At 37.1% G+C, this 24523-nt stretch overlaps 1 long non-coding RNA gene across 1 annotated transcript in view; it reads left to right on the top strand.

Moving 5' to 3' along the window:
* The first annotated feature begins 3755 nt into the window (after positions 1 to 3755).
* LOC141568522 (uncharacterized) overlaps positions 3756 to 24523 on the top strand; it is a 77080-nt gene continuing 56312 nt past the window's right edge. Inside the window, exon 1 of the long non-coding RNA XR_012491677.1 lies at positions 3756 to 5565. This is a non-coding gene — a long non-coding RNA (uncharacterized LOC141568522). The remainder of the gene's footprint in view (positions 5566 to 24523) is intronic.

Here is a 24523-nt window from a genome sequence, read left to right on the forward strand (position 1 = left end):
CCTATTTGGACCCTTTGCACATATTGTACTGAAGTTGCCAATCCCTTATAAGTGCAACTTCTTTCACATTTTGTAGTAAATACTGCCTTCACTCAACTGTTTTCTCTGCCTAGAACAATCTTTTCCCCTAGTTGGCCTGGATAACTCTTACATATCTTTTAGTAATTTTTCCTGCCTTAATTGCCTCACAAATCTCCCTGTAATGCCACATAGCACTAATGTGGTTTATTATGATTGTTTCATTGTCTCACCTCTTGACCTTATTAGGATCTACAAAGGCAGGCACCAAGTCTGTTTGGCTTACTCTTCCGTCTTTAGCTCACCTGTATACAACCCAGTTTGAATGACACAGAGTAGGTTCTTAACTAAGTACTTGTTGGATGAGGTTCTGTCTATAGTAAGTCGTCACTTAACATTGTTGATAGGTGCTGTGATTTTAGGGGAAGTGATGTGTAATGAAACCAGATTTGCCACAGGCTAATTGATACAAGAGTTAAGTTCCTGTGGCATTTCATCAACATTATAATGAAACAATGTTGAATGAAACAATGTTATTCGAGGACCTGCTGTATATGCTAGGCATAAAGTTAGGTATTCACATGCATTATCTTCTTTAATGTCTGTAATAACTCTCTGAAATAGGTGTTATGTTCATTATACAGATCAGAAAGGTGAGGTTCAGAGAAGTTTGAGTTTGCCTGAGGTCACAGAATGGAGTCAGTGGTGAGACTGGAATAAAAATTCAATTTGCAGTGTTCTGCTTAAGGTTACACATTGCTTTTGTGGATGTAGAATACTAGTTGGGGATGACAAAGTGGCTGATAAAGAGAAAGAAAAGTTGGTACAAGGGATTTCACAATGCGGGAGAATAGAGGGAAAAGGATTCTGACATTCTCTACTTAATTTCCCAAATGCAGAGAGTCTGGCTTTATCTAAAAGGCAGGGAGCCTCTCAGTATATTCATGGTAGAGGGTCCTTCCCACCTGTAAGTTCTCCCAGTGAGGTCCGCTTTTTAAAGAAAGAAGGCAGATGAGACCAAGGTCCTAAGCGCTGTCTGTCAGGTCTGATTCACGTGAACTTTCCAGAAGATTAATTACCTGATTCTTATTTCCTTGAAACCATAATGCCATCTCTGGTGGGACCAGCTGAGTAAAAACTTTGGGACTGTCTTTGCCTCAAAAGTTGACTAGGGAGATTATATTAGAAGTTTATTTACTGCCATGCTCTTTAGGCCTGTAAGAGCTTTTACCCTTACAATGCTCCTTTCGTGTGGAAATCTTGACAATTAACATGTGGTACTTTTTGTTTGGCAAATATGGCCCACATGTATACTGCTTCAATTCTGTGCCAGAGGTAAGCCTCCAGGGAGGGCTTTAAACAGCACATTTTTGACCTTGTTATTTCATAACATTGGGTTCTATTTTATGATGCTTCTAAATTTCTGCAATTTAGTGGACAGAGAATGATTTAAAAAGAGAACGTTCTCAAAATTAAAGCTTTTTTTAAAAAAAGTGGTTTAACTCGTTTAAAATGGAGAACCAAGCAATCTGAAGAATTTTAAAATAAATCATAATTAACCAAACATGACGTGCTGTACAACAACTAAGTTCTGATGCACAATTCGTCACCTAATTAGGCTTGAAATTCATTTAGATAGATGGCTTCAATCCCTGGCCCACCCACTTATTTTTATTACTCCCACTTACACACTGACTACAATTTAAGGCTCATACTACAGAGCTCTGGAGCCTACACAAATGCCTGCTGGATGGAAAGACAAATGACCTATTTGGGTGATCAGTGAATCAGAGGCTGCTGAGACCCACATCTTACAGTGCATTGCATATGCTTTAACAGCATTCACTGGGAAAAGTGTCTTTCTGTGGAATTTCTCAGACTGGTTCCTCAAGTGAAGAATGCACCCTGCTCGCTTTACATGGTAATATGATGAATCGGGAATAAATGGATGATATAGTCATGAAACCCGCTTTCTGTGGTAGTACAGTTACCAGGGTACCATATAATAAGTTCCCTATTTCATTGATTCTAAGACACACCCTTTTTCACATTTTTATCATCCTTGTAATTGGGGTGTATCTCGCAATCAGTGGTGGTGTCATATGTACTTCCAGAGTTTCTCTTTCTTGGTAATATATAGAATAATGGTATGTCTTATAAGAATAATGGTATGTCTTATAATCAATGGCATCTTAGATGCAATGAAATATGATGTGTTGCTCTTCTGGAAACTTGAGCTGGTGTTTCTCTAAGTCATTCATATATCTGAATAACTTTACTAGACACAATATTCATTCTTTTATTTCTTCATTTTAGTACCTATAATTAACACCATTTTGGGCACTAGCAAAATTAAGTAAGACACTGGCAAAGTAGGAGGAATAGGTATATCAACTGTATTATGGTGCAAGACATTGTTGTGAGTGCTGTACCGGAGGGCAACTATAAGGTACAATGTGGAGTAGTAGGAACTCAGCAGACTTCATCCAATTAACCTGTTTTGTACATTTGTAATTTTTCTGAAATGTCCTTAGTTCCCTCATTTGCTGTGATAATTCAGAGATAAGGTTTTTTTTTTTTTTTTTTTTTTTTGTAGGAGTAAGAGTTTATTGACTTGACAGTATATCACAGATTTTAGTGCAGGAAGATCATTGGGGGTGTTCATTAACAATGCAGATTCTTTTCTAGCAGAAATCTTTTTACACACTGAATATGGTCCTTTCCAAGACATTCTGATTCAGTAGGTAGAGGCCCAGGAATTGGTGTTTCTAATAATCTGTCCCTTACCGCCAGGTGATTCTCATGTTTAAGATGGTCTTTAGTCCATACTTTGGGAGACATTGGACTGGACAGAGAATACTAATACTAGAGCTAGTTATAATAATAAGAATTAACATAGCATTTCACTTGCTTGTAATTTGTTTCAGTCTCTAAAATCTGCTACATTTGAATGGGATGTTCAAGTGGCAGCAAGCATTGGGCAATAATGAATGCACATATTAAACAGATAGATGGGTTATCCTACCGTGTTTCCCCGAAAATCAGACCTAATCGGAAAATAAGCCCTAGAATAATTTTTCAGGATAACATCCCCTGAACATAAGCCCTAATGCATCTTTTGGAGCAAAAATTAATATAAGACCCAGTCTTATTTTTGGGGAAACACAATACTTGCCTATAACAGTTTTATTTTGCAACCAGGAAAATAATTCATCTTTAAATAAAGTTTCTGGAAATATTTTATGTTTAAACCAATGTTTAGTCAGCTTCTTTCTGCTTTTCTGAAATGAGGAGGTGGTAGTATTGAAGAGAGATACCAACAGATGGATCTAATCTTCGGGGGTGAGGAGGGACAGAAGCAAAGGGGAGGTATTATAGGTAGGACAGGAGCCATACAATTTTATGTTTTTCTCATCTGCCACATGCCAGCCCAGTTCTATGGCAGTGATAGAAATTGCCAATGCATCGTGAGCTAGAATGCAATGGGAGGCATCTTGAATAATGAGAGAAATCCACTAACAAGTTGAGGCCCTTGAAATGAGCAGGTGCCTATGAATTTCAGTGGCTGGGCTAGCCAGTGAATTTTACTCATTTTAATTGGGAATATTTTGCTTTCATCTATTGTCAGGATTTAACAATCGTATCTCACATAGCTACAGAAGAGCCAAGGTATGTTTTTGACCTCCATAAGTTTATTATTTTTCACTTGGGTAGTTGTGAAAAACTTTTATACTAACTTCAAGGTTATGGATGGGATGTGGAGGGCTTGATTCAATTAATGAGTTTGTTGAATAATTTACTTGAATATATAAAATGACCGTCACTCATCATTTGCTTTTATGTCCTGGTTTAGGCACCATAAAAACAAACAACCAAAAAATCTACCATTGACAACAGCCAACTGCGGTTAATAAATGCTGCTTATATTCATTGACTGGTTAAATGAACAGGATTCAAGGATGCCTCTTTGATCAGCCTGAAAAATTTAACATCTACTTCACTGAACACACAATTTTTTTATGTTTTTATAAAGGACTCTCAACTGTTTAGTAATATATAAGAACCAAGAAAGGTTATTCTGTTCTCAGAAAGACCCTACAAGTGCATGTCCCAAGGACAAAATAGGCTCTGTGTTGCTATGTTCAGTCAATGAATATATGGATATTCTTCCATCTTTCATAAGAAGTGTGGACAAAATGCCAGGAAGTTTTCTCATTATCATTCATTGACTGTTTTCCCTCTATGTACTCCTAATTCCCTCAATGATCTTTACAAATTCTGACTCTTCTACCTGTAGGTATATGAGGTCTGACAATTAAGTTTGTGAACTTTCCACCATGTGCTTATATTGGCAGCACTGTACAAACAGCTCAGTAAGGTTTCACAACCTTGGTATATCAGGGTCTCACAGCTGTGTTCATGTGGACGTGTGGCAGTATCTTGCTGAATGACGTTCATTATTGTTGTTGTGTATTCTTGTGTGCTATCGCAAGAATGTCTGAGATTAAATTAGAGCAATGAACAAACATTAAATTTCTTGTTAAACTTGGCAAGAGTGGAAGTGAAATCAGGGATATGTTAGTCCAAGTTTATGGGGATAATGCCATATCCCTAGTGTACAAATGGATTAAACGTTTTTCTGAGGGGAAAGAATATGTCACTGATGAAGAGAGGGCAGGGCAACCAGTAATGAACAGAACTGGTGAAAATATTGCAAAAATTCATTGAATTGTGCATCAAAATCATTGGCTGACTGTGAGAAGCATAGCAGGCCAAGTAAATATCGATAGAGAAACAGCACGATCTTAACTGAAAATCTTGGCATGAGAAAGGTGTGTGCAAAAATGGTCTTGAAGGAGCTCGCCGATGAACAAAGTAAAGGAGAGTTGAAGTTTGCCAAAACCTTTTGGAGAGGCAAGATGAGGTTTTGGGCCATTTTATCACTGGTGATGAAACATTGATGTTCCAATATGACCCTGAAACAAAGTATCAAAGTGCATAATGGAAGTCAGCCAATTCTCCAAGACCAAAAAAGTTCTGTCAGTCCAAATCAAGAGTCAAAATGATGTTGCTAAACTTTTTTGATGTCAGAGGGATTATTTATTATTAATTTGTACCAACTGGACAAACAGTTAATCAGGTTTACTATTTGGAAGTACTGAAAAGGCTGCATGAAAAAGTTAGATGAAAACGACCTGAACTTTTCCCCAATTCATGGCTCTTGCATCACAACAATGCACTAGCTCACATGGCACTGTCTGTGAAGGAGATTTAGCCAGTACACAAATAACTGTATTGGAACATGCTCCCTACTCACCTGATCTAGCTCCCAATGACTTCTTTCTTTACACAAAGATAAAGGAAATATTGAAAGGAAGACATTTTGATGACATTCAGGACATCAAGGGTAATATGATGACAGCTCTGATGGACATTCCAGAAAATGAGTTCCAAAGTTGCTTCGAAGGGTGAATTAAGTGCTGGTGTTGGTGCTAGCTTCCCAAGGGGAGTACTTTAAAGGTGGCCGTAGTGATACTCAGCAATGAGGTATGTAGCACTTTTTTTAGGATGAGTTCGAGAACTTAATTGTTAGTCCTCTATTTTACAAATGATAGCTTTGAGGTCTTTTGGCATTTGTTTATTTCTCATTATTGAGCTATTTATGTTTAAACAGGTGTTTGGTCTTTTCCAACTAGGATATTCCCAAGTTGGTTAATTTCACTCACTGAGGTGATTTAAATGGAGTTTAATCTCCTGAAAAGTTCTGCACTATTTCTATCAGGATCACTTAAGAAGACTCTGTGACAGCCCATTTATCACTGAGGTGATTTCTGAGAAAGTCTGCAGGCTTCCTGTAACAGGTGCTTTGGGACAACTTGGGCTTTTACCAAAAATGAATAAAGGGATTTGGGGATTTCCTTAAATCCAAAGGTACTTGTATTTTCTATACATTTCTGGGCTTGCTTTCTAAACCTCTAATCTTCATGCTACTTCTTATCTATACGTAGTACAATGATGTACTTAGATCTAATATAACTACAGAGAAGTGCTCTACACAATCTGGGAGCTCCTACCTGAGGCTTTCAATGACAGGCAACAATTTTTCATTGACTGATAACTTGTTTTTGTGAAGTTTTCATTAATTTGTTCACAGATCAACAGGCTCATTCTTTGAACTGATGGACAAAGTTCATGGATAGAAAATAATCATTTTCTTTGAATTAAACTGTATTGGAACATCCTCCCTACTCACCTGATCAGAGTTTGAAGCTCCTATTTTCTAAGAGATTTACATCACTTAAATTTTACTACACTGAAAAAATATAATCAATCAACAGAGAACATGCTCTGAGGAATTAATTGTTGTCAGTTGATGTATTTAATGGGACATCATGCTTCATTAACTTAGCTTACTCATTAAGCCCTAATCAGAGATATAAGAGGAAAAGTTTAAGATCAAAGTCAAAAAATAAGTCTGGGCTCTAGAGAGTCTTTATTTGCAATACAGGACTTTGAATTTCACAGAAATGGATTGTTTAATGCCAGAAGATTCTTTTTTTCCATGGTGTAAATTCTGTGCCAAGAAATCATATAGGATTGTTTTTCATTTGGGGTTTGTCATGCATGTACTACAGTTATACATCGCTTAACAGTGGGGATGCATTCTGAGACATACGTCGATAGGTAATTTCATCTTTGTGGGAACATCACAGAGACAGCTTGCACAGACCTAGATGGTACAGCCTACTACTCACGTAGGCTTGTGATATAGCCTATTGTTCCTAGGGTAGAAGCCTGTATGGCATGTTACTGTACTGAGTACTGTAGGTAATTTAACACAATGGTAAGTATTTGTGTATTTAAACATAGAAAAGTTACAGTAAAAATATAGAAAAAAAGATAAAAACATCCACCTATATAAGGCACTTGCCATGAATGGAGCTTGCAGAACTGGAATTTGCTCTGGGTGAGTCAGTGAGTGATGAGTGAATGTGAAGACCTAAGACATCACTATACACTACTGCAGACTATAAACACTGTACACTTAGGTTACAGTAAATTTATATAAAAAAATTCTTCAACAATAAATTAAGCTTAGCTTACTGTAATTTTATAAGCTTTTCAATTTTTTAAAAAAATTTGACTCTTTTGGAATAACACTATTTTAAAACAAACATTTTTACAGCTGTACAAAAATACTTTCTGTATATCCTTATTCTATAAGCATTTTTCTATTTGAAATTTTGTTTTATTGTTTTTATTTTTTTACTTTTTAAACTTTCTTATTAAAAGCTAAGACACAAACACACACATTGGCTAGGCCTACACAGGGTCAGGATCATGAATGTCACTGTCTTCCACCTCCACATCTTGTCCCGCTGGAAGGTCTTCAGGGGCAATAACATACATAGAACTGTCATCCTATGAAAACAATGTCTTCTTCTGGAATACCTACCGAAGAATCTGCCTGAGGCTCTTCTTGAGGATGTGTCACTCTTTTCAGAAATAAAAAAATGACAAAAGACCTCATCCTCAGCTATGCATTCCTGTTCCAGTTCCAGCAACTCATTAGTCAGTTCCTCAGGAACCACCTCTAGGAGCTCCTCAATGTCATGTTCATCCACACCCAGGTAAGAGTTGTTTGCCATCGCAACCACAGCCTTGTGGATTTTTGTGACCTCCTTATCCTTGGCAAATCATTTGAAGTCATGGACAAACCTCTTGCATGCCTTCTTCCAGTTGCCATTCATACACTCCTGGTACATCACCTCAAGACCAAGCAAGGTTCTTGATGCAGTCATAGATGTTGTAATCCTTCCAGAATTGCTACTGTCTTCCTCAGTTGTAGCAATAGATGGGCAAAGGTCCTCCTTAGGCACTTAGCCTTAAAGGGTAACTCCTTAATGTATAGGTTGGCTCAGAGAGGTGGTGTTTGGAAGGAGAACACCACATTGATACTGGAATGAAGATGACCAAGAACAGGAGGATGTGCACAAGAGCATTATCAATAATAAGCAAAATCTTGAAAGGCATATTATTCTCCAAACAGTACTTCTTCATTTTGCTGGCATTGCAATTCAGGAGGGCATCTTGGGAGAGGAGCTGGGTCATCCATGACTTATTGCTCCTGGAGTATACTGGCAGTGAGTGCTTGCTGATATGCCTGAAGGCCCTGGGATTCTTACTGTGCCAGATCACGGAGGGTTTCAATTTGTAGCTTGCAACATGGCTCCCAAGCAAGACTGTTATCCTGTTCTTAACAGCCTTGAAACCTGGCATTGACTTGGTCTCCTTATGGATGAAAGTCTTTTCAGGCATCCATACCCAGAATAGGGATTTTTCATCCATATTGAATATTTGCTCTTGCAAGTAATTTTCCTATACAATCAGCTTATCTAGAGTTTCCAAAAATTTTTCAGTTGCCTTCACATCAGCACTCGCAGATTCATCACTCACTTTTATGTTATATAATGAATAATAACCTTGAACCATTCAAACCACCCAGAGCTAGCAGTAAATTCAACACTTTAGTCAGGTCCAGCCTTTTCTTTCAACATCACAAAGAAACTTTTTACTTCAGTTGTGATCATCATGGTACTGAGAGGGATATGCTTCTGTGTCTAATCTTCAATCCAGATCATTAGATGTTTCTCCATGTCTGATATAGGCCCTTCTCAAATTTGTGCTCATCCGATTGCCTTCAATGCCACAGATCCTTTAACAGCATCTGTCACTTTGTTCTTGTTCTTCAAGATTGTAGCTATGGAGGACTGGGACATGCCTGACTGCTGAGCAATAACCATCACTGATTTTCCACCTTCGTAGTCCTTAATCACTTTTAATTTTGTTTTCAGGTCAATCATTTGACGTTGCCTCTTACTGGCAATGATAGCAGTGGATTTTGTACACTTAGCGCCATGATGAACAAAATAACATGAGATTAAATCAAGCACAAGAGATAATGAAGCAATCAAGAGACGTGGTAAACATGAGATGTGTGAGGCTGCTGATGGTGTAACACAGCATAGTGTTTTACAGTAAACTTTATTTTTTAATAAATAGAGTGCACACTACAATAATGATAAACAGTATAGTGTAGTAAATACATAAGCCAATAACATAGTCGTTTATTATCATTATCAAGTATTAGGTACTGTACATAACTGTATGTGCTATACTCCTATAAGACTGGCAGCGCAGTAGGTGTGTTTACACCAGCATCAGTTCTGCCTCGATCCTGTTCCGCATGTCTGGACCCCATTATTCCCTAGTGGGCCTTTTCATGCTCACTAATTTGGGAGGGAGCAATTTTGCTTCTACCGAGTTCTATGGCTCTGCTGGTGTTTGCGGTACATTGCTACCTAGTTAGGAAAGCCCCACTGGCTCCTCTGGAAAATTGTAATTCTGCTTTTATTTTTTTTTAACCATACTTGGGAAGGAAGGCTATTTTAAATAAAGTGCAGTCTAAGAATATCATAGGTTATATTTACTGTTATTTGTGGATTCACATCAGAGACTATATGAAAGAGTTGAAAGAAATCGCAGTGAATAATCTAGTTTCATACCCTCATCTTCTGGATGGAGAAACTGAGGGCCAGGGAGGTAAAGTGGTGTTGAAGACCTCACAATGAAATAGTCTAAGAGGTAGGGTGGGTTATCTGATTCTCTTAGTGTGGAGCTTCTCTTATTATTTGATACTGACTCTCTGACAATGAAGTTTTCATTCACTGAACACAAGAAGTATTTGCAATGCCATATCTAGGCTGCTCTCTCAAAGTGTAGTGATATGGTTAATCTGGTGTTGCCTATCATCTCACTGTCAAAAAATATTTAATTTACTTTAGAGCATATTTGATTATTAGGATGGTAGAAAATACCTATTTTCTCTAGCAGGGCTGGTATTATTGTCACCAATTTTTGAGTACCTATTATGAACAAAATACTATAATAAGTGCTGGGGAGATAAAAATGATGAACCAGACACTGACCCTGCCATCCCAGGGTTTATAGCTTGTGTTAATCTTTGAGATCAAGTTTGCTTTAGGGCTGTGGAATAGTCTTTTAATCTCAATTAGTTAGACTCCAAATACTCAAGTATACAAGCAGGAATGACAATATATTTGAATGGCATTCTATAAGCTGCACATGTATTTACAAATCCTCAATTTTCTGATGATGAAGAAGTCTTTTCAGGGGAACAGCATGGCCATCTTGAAGTATTTGACATTTTCAATGAATCTTTCCGCAGCTTTCATATTGAATTTTCTTATCTTCTCATGCATTTTTCCTTCTCCTGGTTTTGATCATTTCCATATTTCACTCTCCCAAGTTCTTTGACATATCAATTTTAGTTCTCTTTCTGGGTTATACAGGTAGTTGTTTAGTTGAAGATTTTATCTTTTCATTGGGCAAGTCACTTTCTTCTGCTTTTGAAAGCAGACTTTCTGACTGCTATGTCTCTGAGAATTCAAGTGATATCTTCTAGAATTTTGCAGATTTCGATTGCACTTCAAGTTATTTGTCGGTTTGTGTTGTAGGTATAGCCCTTAAATGTTTTTATAGTCATCAAATGCTTACATTTGGTACAGTGTTACTGATTTCTAGTAAATATCTCAGTACTGATATTTCTTACCCTTTAATAAAATGTATTTCACTGTTCACCTTCTGCTAATTTTGTTGTCAGAAATAATCCCATGGTGATTTAAGTGGTGTTAAGATGTTACACAATATAAAGATATGGTATAAACTGAAAGCGTTGATCTGTCATCTTACTCAGCCAAGAGCTAAGTGCTGTTTTGCGATGCATCACATTGCTGCTCTCAGTGTGTCTCAGGGGATGAAACCAAACATCTATATTGTTACACTTCACATTCTTATTTTATTATCTAGCTGTCTGCCTCCTAATCTGCCTATTTAGTTATCTCTCTGTCTATTTATCTATGACATTATAATCCCAGCACAAAGGAGATGGGCATACAAGAGTTTATTTTGAAAAAAATCCCAAAAAAGGAAAATTGCAAACAGTAATATAGCCAAAATCTGTATCCCCTATGCATAGTCTCAGGGTGAAAACCTCTGAATATTTTGCTTATTTTGTTATGTTTTCTTCCCCTCTTGTTAAAGAAGTAAATTATTAGGACTAAAGTGCTTTGAAACCATTACCTCTGGTTCTGTTTCTCTCTTCCTCTCCTGAGAAACAGACACTGTCATGATTTTGGAATGCATATTTCTTATCTTTTTTTAAAATTATGAAATATATTTTATGAACAAAATAAGGTGTTTAAATTATAAAGAATAAGAAAAGTAACATTTATGTCCTTCCCACCCAACTTAAGAAAGAGAATATTACCAATACTCTTGAGTCTACCTGTTTACCTCTTTAATTCCATCTCTTTACCTATCCCTCAGTACTCTGAATGTTGTGTTTATCATTTACTTGTTTGTTGTTTCCTTTGTTTTGCCACCCATGCATGCATATTGAAACAACATACTGTTTAGTTTTTCTTTAATTGCCTTTTCAAAAGTTATATCATCCTATATATTGTCTTTTATAACACATTGATATTGTAAAAGTTATGTTTCAAAAGTTTATCCACAGTGTTTCATGTAGCTCTAGGTTATCCTTTGTCAATAATGTATAATATTCTATTGTGCAATTATACACACTTTATTTACCATTTAACATGCTCCTGCAGATGAATATTATATCCAATATTTTGTTATGAAGAGGGATGCTGCTGTGAAATTTCTTGTATATGTCTCCAGGAGCACAAGTGCAAGTGATTTTTTTGGAGTACATACCTAGAACTAGAATTACTGGATTGCAAGAAATGAATATGTTCAACCAATTTTGAAATTTGTTGTAACATATATTTACAAGTTGTTCTTGCATTTAAGGAATGTTCTGGCTGTTCTTAGCCTTTTTGCTTTTGCATAGAATAATAAAATCAATTTATTGACATCACTGTTATTCAGTATAGTACTAGAACTTCTAGCCACTGCAATAAGGCAAGAAAAAGAGGAAAAGACATGAAGATTGGAAAGGAAGAAATAAAACTGCTGGTACTTGCAGATAATGTGATAATCTATATAGAAAATGCCAAGTAATCTATACCAAAAACAAAAATAAAACTCTTACAACAAAAAAGTGTATTCTGCAAGATTACAAAATACAAGAAAAGCACACAAAACATCTATTGCATTTCTCTATACTAATATTGAACAATTGGAAACCAAAACTAAAAGCATAAAACCATTTACAACCACCTCAAATAAAGTGAAATAGTTAGGTATAAACTTAACAAAACATACAAAAGATCTCTCTGCTGAAAATTACTAAATTCTGATGAAAGAAATCAAAGATGTAGAACATACTGTGTTTATGGATTGGGAGCGTCAACATCATAAAGCTGTGAATTCCTCCCAGGTTTATTTATAGGCTCAATGCCATTCCTGTCACAATCCCAGTAGGGTTCTTTTATAGACATAAATAAGTTTATTCTAAAATTCATATTGAAAGGCACAGGTATTGGATTACCTAAAAGAATCTTGAAAAAGAAGACTAAAATGAGAGGAATCACTCTACTTGATTTTAAGACTTACTGTGTAGTTACAGTAATTGAGACAGTGTAATATTGGTGGAGGGTTAGACACACAGATCAATGTAGAGAACCCAGAAATAGACCCACACCAATATGCCTTATTTATTTTTAACAAAGGAACAAAAGCAAGTCCATGGAGGAAGGATAGCCTTTTCAACAAATGGTTCTGGAGCCATCAAAAAAAAAAAATAACCTTGACCTAAACCTTGATATAAAATTTATGCAAAAATTAACTAAAAATGGACTATGGACTTAAATGAAAAATGTAAAAGTATAATATAAGCCTTTCAGAAAAAAATAGGAGAACAATCTTTGGGTTCTAGGGCTAGGCAAATAGTTCTTAGAATTGATAGCAAGGCATAATTCATAAGACGAAAATGATAAATTGCACCTCACCAAAATTAAAATTTTTGGTCTGTAAAAGACACTGTTAAGAGGATGAAAAACTAAACTATTGAGCAGGAAAAAATGTGCGCAATGTACCTGTAATAAAAGTAGTATCTAGAATATATAAAGAATTATTAAAACTCAACAGTAGAGTAACAAACAACCTAATCAAAAATAGGCAAAAGACATAACAGACATTTCAATGAAGAGCATATACAAGGTTAATATACAGAAATCAAGTTAATGTACAGGAGACAAGTAAGCATGTGGAAAGGTTTCAACATCATTAGTCATTAGGGAAATGCAAATTAAAATTCCAGTGAGATATACGATTAGAATGGCTAATACAGAACATAGTGAAAACACCAAATGCTGGCATGAATGCAGAGAAACTGGATCATACATATGTTGCTGGTGGAAATGTAGAATGCTATAGCCACTCTGGATAACAGTTTGTCAGTTTCCTAAAAATTAAACATGAAACTACCATATGAACCAGCAATTATGCCATTGGGCATTTATCTCAGAAAAAGAAAGTGAGGATAGAACAGAAGGTCTGTGAGGTATCAGGAGAAGAAAGGTGTGGATTATCATCTAGCAGAGTAGGAAAGTAGGTGGAGTAGGAAAGTTTAGCAGGATTTCTGGACACATTAAGGGCTCACCTTAAACTGTGGTTATTAATTCAGTTTCTGCCTGCACAGGTGTGCGATTTTCTACAGCCATGTCCACCTGGACAGGTGCAGGGGTGAATCAAGTTGGATTTGTCTGTGTGATCAGGTGCAAAAATAACCTGTTCATTTAATAAGTACTATTGTAATTACAGATAACCATTGGAATGACCTTTATCTTGTGGGTGAGTTTTGAATGAATGTTTGAAAGAGAAGAGTGACTGACTCCAGATGAGGCAGATTATGTATCTCTGCAATGAATTCCATAAATAATTTAAGTAATGTGCTAGGCAATGTCAGACGTAGAGTTTTGATGAAATTAGAACATTTAGAAATGCCATAACTGTGAAATGATCTGCCCCTAACAGAACTGGTGAATTTGTTTATTGTTACTTACTTGATGGGGAGCATTTTACTTCCTCTTTTCTTTTCAATTTCATATTAACTCTCCCTTCTGAAGCAAAAACATTGCTCTCAGCCTCCTTTCCATCACCACTTTTTGTGTACCTTTTATTTCTTGGCTTTTATCCTTGTCTTACTATTTTATACTCTGGGCTTGGGAAGATACCGAATGAAGTCCCAAGTTTATTGAAAGTAGTGAACTGTTCCTTCTTTCCAACAACAGCTAGCCCTGTGTCCATGGAGTGCTTAGCCTCCTCCAGACTGGTTCTTTAAACAGCAGCTAATCATGATGAAGTGTTCTCTTGACTCTTTGGTCCTTGTTACCAGCTGAGTTTCTTTCAGATGGAAACTCTTTTTACACAGTGAAATAAATCCTGAGCTGAATCTGGAGGCTGAAAACGTTGTCTTAAAGGGCCTTTGTCATAGTCAGTTCAGTCTGCTGTTACAAAAATACCATAGACTGGGAGCTTAAACTATAAACATTTATTTCTCTCAGTTCTGGAGGCTGGGAAGTCCAAGATCAAGGCACTGCCAGATTTGGTATCTGGTGAGGGACCACTTCCTACTTTATAGGTGGCCATCTTCTCACTGCGTCCTTAGATGGCAGAAGCTACAAGAGAGCTCTCTGGAGTGTCTCTTATAACATCACCAATCCCACTCATGAGGGCTCCATCCTCTTGACATAATCACCTCCCAAAAGTCCTACCTCCTAATACTATCACATTGGGATTTAGGATTTCAACATATGAATTTGGGGGGGACACAAACATTCAATGGGTAATATGTGACCAGCCTTGTCAAGAGTAAAATTTGATGCATTTATGTGAAGGAAATTATTTGAACCTTCTTATAGGCATCACAGGTCCTTCCCCAAAGTCTTGTGATAACTTAATGAAGTAATTTATTAATTTTTGTATCACACAGATAGAAAAGAATGTATAGTAAAGTGAACTATTAGTTAGAAATCCCATATTCTTAATCCACATGATTCTTAAATCCAGAAAATAATATACTTTAGAGAAAATCCATAGTTTGTTTTCTTGTCAGCATATAAATGCCTCCCCTTCTAAACCTCAAGTATCACTTAACACTCCTTTGACAAATAATATATGTCCCACAGTCACTACTACCTCATTCAGACAGAAGAAACAAACTCTACCAGTGTTACTTGCTTTAGGATAGACTCTTACACAAAGCTTTCCATATTTGATGAATTGATCCCCTAGACCTGAGGGACAGGAAATCCATGTGCTCCCACGCTGTCCTCATGGTCATCAGAACTGTGAAAACAGCCAGGTTCTGAGAGACATTTTTCTGTTCCTAGTGCATATTTTTGAGATATGTATTCTCTGTGCAGTACATGTAAGTGTGTGTGTGTGTGTGTGTGTGTGTGTGTGTGTAAGGAGTAAGGTGAAGATGGGTTTTTTCAAAAAATAATAAGCCAGTAATAGCATACTGTATTATTTTTCAAATTGAAACATAACTTATTAGTGGGTTTATTTAAAAGATGAATAACATAATGTACACTAAATCAGAGCATATTAAACACAGGAAAAATAAGTCTTCTTATAGGAAACTTTGGTTTCAGCACATATGCTCTGGATTGCACCATTATTTGTTTTTCTTTCTATAGGTTGCAGTCAAAAATGCTTGAAAGTCATTGGCCTAAAGTAATTAAGTTTTTTAAGCAATTTACCTCAAAGTTATTACAAGTATCATATGTAAATATGCACAATGTGGAAATAAGTTCTAATGTAAAAATACTAGGCAATACACTTAGTGCTTTATTTTCTAATTTCCTATAACAGAATCATCTTATTTTGTAATAAAAATTTGAAAAACAAAGGCCCGCAAAGTATTAAGTATTTTAAAAATACAAGTATGACCTATATTGCGAAAAAATGTGATTTTGAAAGGATTTTGCTATCCCTGAATTCAGGGGGCAAGAATGTGTCCTGGAGTTTTACCTCGCACTGATTCCTCCTTGAGGGAGGCTGGAGCAAGTTCATGGGTCATGGGCCAGGAGGCCTCATGTCAAAGTTAGATTTGAGGTGTTGGAACTTGGTCAAGAGGATATACTCTTGAGTCTCCAAAGAGGAAAAGTCAGAGGGTTCTGAGGGCGGAAGCCAGGAGAATCAAATCGTTCCTAAAGTTCAAGGGTCAAGGAGAACAATGAAAATGTAAGAACAGAGCATGGAGCAAAGAGCAAATGATGGAACAAGATGAGAGGATATGAGTCCAGTGTAAGGTCCAGATTTCAGAACAGAAACCTGGCCCAGCACATCGTGGATCAAATAGAGGGAGCTTAGGTGACTCAGCGCAAGAGGACAGGAGAAGAAAGTAGCAATGGAGCAAAGCAATGTAATGCTCGGCAGGCCCATCTCTGCCTTCCAGAAGGAGCACGTAGCAGTGGGCAAAAGCAGCGTCTAAGGCCTGGCTTTCACCATTGACTCTGCCACCCGTTTGCTTTGTGAACTCAGACACATTAATCAGTGTCCCTATTTCTTCACTGTAAAGAAGATAATATATAGGAATGTTCTGAGGATTGACTAAGTTAATATTTGTAAAGTGCTTAAAACAGTTGCTGGCTCATACTAAGCTCTAAGGGCTTGATAAATAAATAACTAAATTGTCACCATAGGTTTTTACTCATGGCAGAATACTTTTTGACATGTTAATTTATGATTTTCTCCGTGTATTCCCCACCACTCACTCCCCTTCAAGCAGGAAGTTAGACTCAGGGATTTTGGGATTCAGGGTATTTTATTCTATATGTTTTTTCTATCTATGTATTTTATATTTTATTTTAAAACTTCTAAGGGCAGCCAGAGGAGGGAGAAATGTTGTTCCCACCATGGGGAATAGTAGTGGGGCTTTTGTGCTTTAAGAGTGGAGTTCCCTGTCTTGCTTTGTAACTCTACTCTTTGGAAAGGACAGTTGCCATGGGAAGGTCCGACTGGGGCCCCTGAGAAGGTTCAATGCCCACTCTGGAGGCTCCTACCCTCTTCCAAGATTTCCTGACCCCTGGGTGGCACTGCTGCCACAGCGAAGCTGCAGAGGCTGAAGGGACCACACACGTCTCCAAGGTAGACAGTGGGGACTGATGAGTCTTGACCAGAAGGGCCTCCCTAATGCCTTGTTTCTCTTGGAAGATGCTTAACCTTTGCTCAATCCAGGGGAGGAGACAGGGTGAGGAGCAGGAGGATGGGGAACTTCAAGAAGGACTAAGGCTGAGTTTTCTGCTTAGTCTGGTGGGATGGGGGGCTCAGAGTCTGAGTTTTGTTGGGGTTTAAAAAAAATTCTAAAAATGATATTTCTTGCACACCTAAGTTTGTAAACTTAAAATCGTATATGATATAGTCATGATTTTCTGATAACTTCCCTTCATCTGCAATTTAAGTTATTCATTTTAACTATATTGTACCTAAGGAAAAATGTTAGAAATTGGACAAGAAATCCACTGAGTGTGTTTCTCACCCCTCCACCACCCCCAACATTCTCCTGTCCCAACAGGGACACAGAACTTTGTTTTCAGCTCACCTGCCACAGCCACGTCTGAAACCATGGTATCACTACGACCTGGCTTCAGGGATTCAGAGGGAAGAAACTCCCCCACTCCTGTGTTTTGCGCCTTAGTTATCACCAGAAAAATCTGTACTCCAACTTGTGAAGCCAGCCTCCATACTCTGAATTAATACAGCTGCCACAAAAAATGAATGCAAGCTTTCCTGAGAAAGGTGGCCAACAGGACATAAATGAAAGCCAGCGGTCCCAGGGTTGACCAGCCGGAGAACATAGTGAAGGCCTATTAGCATTCATGCTCAAATTATGACGTCCCCTAGGGGAACCCACTCTCCTGAGGGTTTGGGGGCTCATGCAGAAGGTGTTCTACAAGTACCTGCACTCATCCTGGCCACTCCTGCTCAGGGTGGATTTCTGCCACTCTGGGTTGTGCCACCAACTTGACTGTTCTGTTTGGACTCCTTCCACCACCTCGGCGCGGGTCCCCCTGAGGCTCTGCTGACCTCACTGTTAGCTGACCCTGGATCCGGCAGCTGCTCTTTTGACAGCTGTGCAGCACTGCTCTGCATGCAGCTGCCTCACCTGCTGAGGGACCGATCTCTGCTGATTCACCCCATACATTGGTGCCACCTCTGCCTTCTGTTCACATCAAGGACAAGGAGCATCCCCAGTATAACTGTTACCTGGGTTCTCAATTACTCCAGAAGCTAATAAAGGAGGCTTTTTATTTTTTCCACTCCACTAGAACAGCTAAGTTGGCATAGTCTCAAATAATAACCACCATCTCTATCTAGAATTACTGTTTCCTCTAATTCTTTTTCTGCTCCTGGCTCTTTGGGCCAGGCCCTTCTTTCTCCAAGTGATTCCTATCAGTGAATGCATGTAGAAACTTAAGGGAGGGGCACCCCCAACTGTCACACTGGATACATCTCAGCCTTGGTTCTCTCTGGGCCCCCTGTGTAGGACGACGTTTTACCTGTAGGCTATGTGCACTGAAGGCCCAGTACTGGTAATAATAATAATAATAGCCAAATTTCTTGAGCTCTTTGCATGTGGTAGGCTTTTGTATATGCCCTAGCTCATGTAATCTTCACAATAACCCTGTGAAGTGGTTATGAGTGCGTACATGTGCACTGCAGCTGAGGACCCTGAAGCACAGAGAGGTTGAGTAACTTACTGAGGTTCTGTGCTTCATCAGGAGCTGAATAGGGATTCAGTTTCAGGAAGTCTGATTTCTAAATCCAGCCTGTAAACCTGCAGCTCGTCGTGCTCTGTGGCTGCACGCTGTGCCCTGGCACGGAAAAGAGGCTTCTCTCCTGTGTTTAGATGCCACCTAAAGTTGTGGTAGTCCCAGACCTGACTCTTACCTACATGGAAGGGAAATGGAGCTAATTAACCTTGACAAATATCATTTCATTAACCGTTTGCTTTGTTCTGAAGAATGGAGATGGAGAGTTCCTGCGTCACTGGGTTGGTCCCTCCTGAAACAAATCCTTTGAGCAATGGCCACTGTCCTCTTTTTTTCAATAATATTCAATAAGCATGGAGATATTCAATAGGCACATTGCCAAAGACGGCAGTCTTGTTTGCTTGTTTGTCCTTTAATTTTTCTAAGGTGCATGGCAAATACAGCACTAGCAATATATTAATCAGATGGCTGCATTATTGATGTACAGTAAAATGCTATGCAATATGATGACTGCTATTATTTGATAGGTGACTTAATGGGGAGTTGGGGAAGTTGTTTTCCTTTTATAGTTTTTCTCTTTCTTGTATGTCTCTACCTTTACCATTGAAGCCAGCAGTGACCATGATATTGTAGAATTACAGTAAGGAAAATATTCTGTCTATATGAAAATGTACACTGTGGCAACTTTTGTCCATTAGCAAAACTAAGAGGCATTTTGAGCAGAATGCAAGGCATTGTGGCTCATAACAGAGAAGGCTGGCTTGCAAAGACCTTAAACTTGAATGTGGCTACTAGGCAACCATCAGTCATAAGTAGATATTACTCTGTGCTGCTAATTATTGGTGAGAAAGAAGGACTAGCCTGGAAATGCCTTTTCTGGTTGTTTTTCTGTGTAGCTAATTGCAATTTTTACTAATAAACTAAGTTTTCGACTTTTATAATAAAACACTGCCTATGCTTACTTCGGCAAAAGACTGCAATGCACTACTCTCCTAAGGTGATCCTCAGGATGTTAGCTGGAATTCAAATACAGAAAGGCAATTCTTAACTGTCTCTAATTATTAATGATGACAACAAGGAAAACAAGAAAATAGGCTACTGCTACTGGTGTTAGATACGCTCCCAAATTTCAAGTGTGTCCCTCCTTCACTACCTTAAAGCATTTCATTATATGTCATGCTCTTAATTGTTTTTACTTAAAAATAAATCGCTTGCTTTTTTGATAAGTGCACTTTTGGAAACTTTTACTTTTTTGGTAAAAAATAGTCCTTTTTCCAAATATTCTTCTGTTCTGTTTAATTACTTGTGAGAACCTTATGTAATGAATTACAAAATAAATGCATTTCAGACACATTTTTTTTTCCCAAAGGAACTTGCGTAATAGTCAACATTTGGTTAATAGCTTTGAAAACAAGGAGGTGCAAGTATTGCCAGTAAATGTATTACCAGGAACAGCTTCTGAGGTTGACAGCCATTTCAAAATGAAGGAATTGAAGTATTTGAAGACTTTCTTCTATTTGTGTATAGTCAGGGCAAGGCAATTGCTTCCTAAATGTTATTTATCTGTTGCTAGTGTTTTTGTGAGCAAATGTTTGTATGGAGCTGACGTTCAATGTGACCTTCTCTTTCTAAACGTATTCAGCATTTTGAAAAAATGTCTCTTTTGGAATGGAACTTTTTAGAGAATATATTTCTCATGTCTTACTGTTATTCTTCTCAAAATTAATCATCTAAAAGGAATATTGTCATTTTTGCCAGATATGCAAGTTAAATCTTTGTGTGGTGGATAAACCTAGAATAGGAGAAGAATCTCCTACAGACCAAAGGTATTTCTCTACTGGGATTGCTTCCTGTTAAAACGGGGTATCATTTTATCACCAGTATGGAAGTATCAAAATTACCCACCAAATTGCAGTGTCAATGATACCGCGTTCCCTTCCTTCCTATTTCTGGCCTGGTCATTCATTCATCAGTGGTTTGGGAGTGCCAGTGTTTATTTACCTGCAGCATCTTCAAGGTTTCTTTTGTTCTCTCATAACTTGTTCATGATTATTTGAGCTCTGTGTGGTTCAATGGGTGCCTTTACTAACATAGATTTAAAAGAAAAATGAGCAGTAACATGCAATATAGTATAAAGTGGGAGCTAGAGAAACAGAGAAACAAATTAAAATTTTAGAAAGAGCTGTGATTCAAACAGGATAAGGAATAGTATTATAATGCTCCCAGTGGCTTGAGGAATTAACTCAGTAAACGGATTTAGGGCAGTCTGTGTGCCAGAAATTATGTCAGTGATAAAGATGATATGGATATGAGCTAGTCCCTACCTTAGAAAGATTTAGTCTAGCCTGGGAATGTAAAAATATAGATATAGTATATGACATGCACACAATCACTGCATTTGGACAATAATAGGCATTCAACTGGAAAAATTTTGGTGAACAAACAAATGAAATTTTGTACAGGTACAGCAATGGGTGAGTCTGGAGGGCTGTTTTTACAAGGAGTGAGGGCTTTTCTCACTTCCTATGATTTCCTTCGAAGTATTAGCTTAAACTCATATTTTCAGCCATTATCTATGTACTAAGCCATATATAGGCCCTCAGCCCAGATCCTCTTATGCTGCAGACCCACAAAGCCCCCTACCCGCTGGGTATTTGCATTTGATGTTCTAGAGATGTCCCAAACTCAGGATGTCCCAACCAGCTTTCCTTCATCTGCATTTTCTATCTCATTCAATACACTGCTATTCACCCCATTTTCAAAGCCATCCTAAATTCTCCCCTCTTATTCACCTGTCACATTAAGGTTGTCCATGTTGCTAGTATCTAACTTCTTAATTTTTAATTTATGACCTTGCCTTTCCATTCTTATTGACTTACTTCAGGTCTTTGTCACTTACCCCCCAGATTACTAAGATATTATTTTAACAGAATCCTTCATCTTAATTGCTTACTTTCTCTTCTCTACTCTCCTTCCAGTTTATTCATATTATTATCAACAGAGTGATCTTTCTAATATCAATTGCGGTAATTGTCCTGCTTAATTCTGCAATGCTCTCTGTAGAGTTGGGCAAATTCAAAGTTTTTATCTAAGACATAAAACACATCATGTTATTTTTATATCTTTGCCCATGCTGTTCTCTTTGTTTGGAATTTCCTTTCTTTGACTCAGATTATTTGTCATAGTTCAGTTCAAGTGTCATTGACTCAATGAAGCCTCCCCTGATGGCCCTACACCCGCAGCCTCTGCTTACTGTAAACTTCTTGTGGGAGTCTTAGGAGAATTTTTGATGCATATTAGGTCCCAGAAAAGGTTTATTAAATGAAGGAATAGCAATAGTGTTGAAATATAGTGATTATTTTCATTTATGTCAGGTACTGGCTAAGCATTTTAAATATATTATCTCTCATTATCACAACACTTCCGACAGTAGCTATAATTTTCTCATTTTATGGATGAGAAAATAGAAACTGAAGGAGGTTCAGTGAATTTTCCTATGCCGCCACATAGCTAGGTTATGGCGGAGAACGGATTTGGAACCTAGTTTATCTGACTCAAAACTTGTAAAATATGACCTGGATTTTAGCAACCTAATATATTAAAGATCAGTGAAAATAAAATTACTTTATAAGATGATTATAGTTTAATTTCTCCGTATTAACATATGAATATAAACAAATATATAAAATATGTAATGTATAAAAATATATAGAATTATATTTAATGTAAAATATATACTATTTTAGTAAGATAGCTTTATTACCTATAAACATAATTTACTATAGCTGTATATTTATGAACTATAAAGATATATGTACATGTATATATAATCTAAATTTTGTATGTCCAGAATATAAAATAATCACACAGAAGAACTGCAAACACGAAGCATCAGTCCCCTATGTCATCCTGTACCATCCCCAGTCCCACTTTTAAGAATATCACCAAACTGTTTTTCATTTCAGTTTTTTCGGTAATTACCCTTAAATCAAAATGAGCTCTTTATCCTCCTGTCTCCTAATTTATCAGTTTGATGACTTACGATGAAAGACGAACATTTAGCTCATTTATAATGCTTCATATCACTTCTCCATGTCTTCCAATTTTGAAAGCTATAGTATATCTCTCGGTTCTGTTTGGTCAGTTTTGTTTCCTTACTGTCCTTAAACCTCCATTTTCCTCTATCTTTTAACTTCTCTTAATGTAAAATGATATCAGCACCCCACCCTTCCTTACACGTTTCGTTTCCATTCAAAAAATCAATTCTGGCTGTGTCTTTCCTTTTCGTTAGCTAGGGTGATAACTTTTAACTTCTATTTTCTAGTTAGAATTGTATGTCTTGTGGTGTGTGTGTGTGTGTGTGTGTGTGTGTGTGTGTATGTGTGTATGTTTGTGTGTGTTTACTCTAGAAATTACAACATGCACTTTTGACTTTCTTTGGACATTGCAAGATCATTAGAGCATTTTAACTCATTTACATTGACTTATATGCCATTGTTTCTTTATATTTCTAACACATACACCTGCACACACACACACACAGACACACACACACATATATATGTATATATATATGAAATATGGTTAAGACTGAATGAGCAGTGACTGTATAAAACAACAAATGATAATATGCAAAATGTATATTTACATTGCATATGTTTTAAAGCCACAGCGTTATTGTTTTATTTATTCACGGCTTGTTTAGGGCCTCCTGCACATTTACCATCTTGCTTTTCATTCCATTCTTCATCTCTTCCTCTTCATACTTTACTCTATCTTTAATTGTATGTATTGAGTTTTAAATTTCTTACTGTATTCTAATATTTTCCTAGCATTTTCACTTGATTCTTTTTAACATTCCCAGTATTACTTATCGTTGGTCACAGCTCTCTGCCAATGTTTTCAAGCTTGACATGGATTGGATGTTGTTTTTCTTGTTTGTTTGTTTGTTTTCCTCAGAGTTTCCTGTTCTAAAATGTTTCTAGTTATCCTAGCATGTGAGCCAGCCATTGCATTTTGAAAAATTAATTGTTGAGATAATTCAAGACTAAGTACCATGTTACCTTCTTCTCTAATGAGGATTTTCATTTGCTTTGTCAGGTATGTAGGGGCACTAGCAATCTGACTTGACCTTAATTAGGTTCAGACCCAGGCTGCAGCCTATGCCCTAGACAATATCTGATAAAAAGACCTTTCTCTATTCGGATAATTAGACAGACACCCAGGTTTCAACACTGAGTTCAGACAAGTTCAGTGAGGGTGATTAAGGAGTAGAAAATCATTTCTTATTAAGAATGAAAACCATTGAAGTTATTATGAAAATTATTTTTCCTGAAGAAGAAAAACCAAGGTGTTGATTTTAAGTTAATTTTTCAATAACTATTATTCTTCATACCCACCTAACAAGGAATAAGAGAAAATAAGCTTGAAATCTCCCAAGGGGAAAATTATAGATTAAATGAATAACTGACTAAATCAATTAGTGGAGACACAGGAAAATGTTCATATATTTTTTTCCTTCAGGTACCACTCCCAATGGATCTTTTTGGTCCATTCTCACTATACTTTTTTCATTTGTAAGTCAGTGAGGCAGAGACCCTAGTGTTTCATTCGACATTTTTTTATGTTGTCTTGTGATCCTCATGAAGGATTAGAGCATCCAGCCATGAGTTTGAAGTTGATTGCATTCAGATACAAAATGATGATAATGCCTTTTACCTTTGTATAGTGCTTTA

Source organism: Rhinolophus sinicus, linkage group LG14 (genome assembly GCF_036562045.2).
Source record: "Rhinolophus sinicus isolate RSC01 linkage group LG14, ASM3656204v1, whole genome shotgun sequence".
Lineage (NCBI taxonomy): Eukaryota > Metazoa > Chordata > Mammalia > Chiroptera > Rhinolophidae > Rhinolophus > Rhinolophus sinicus.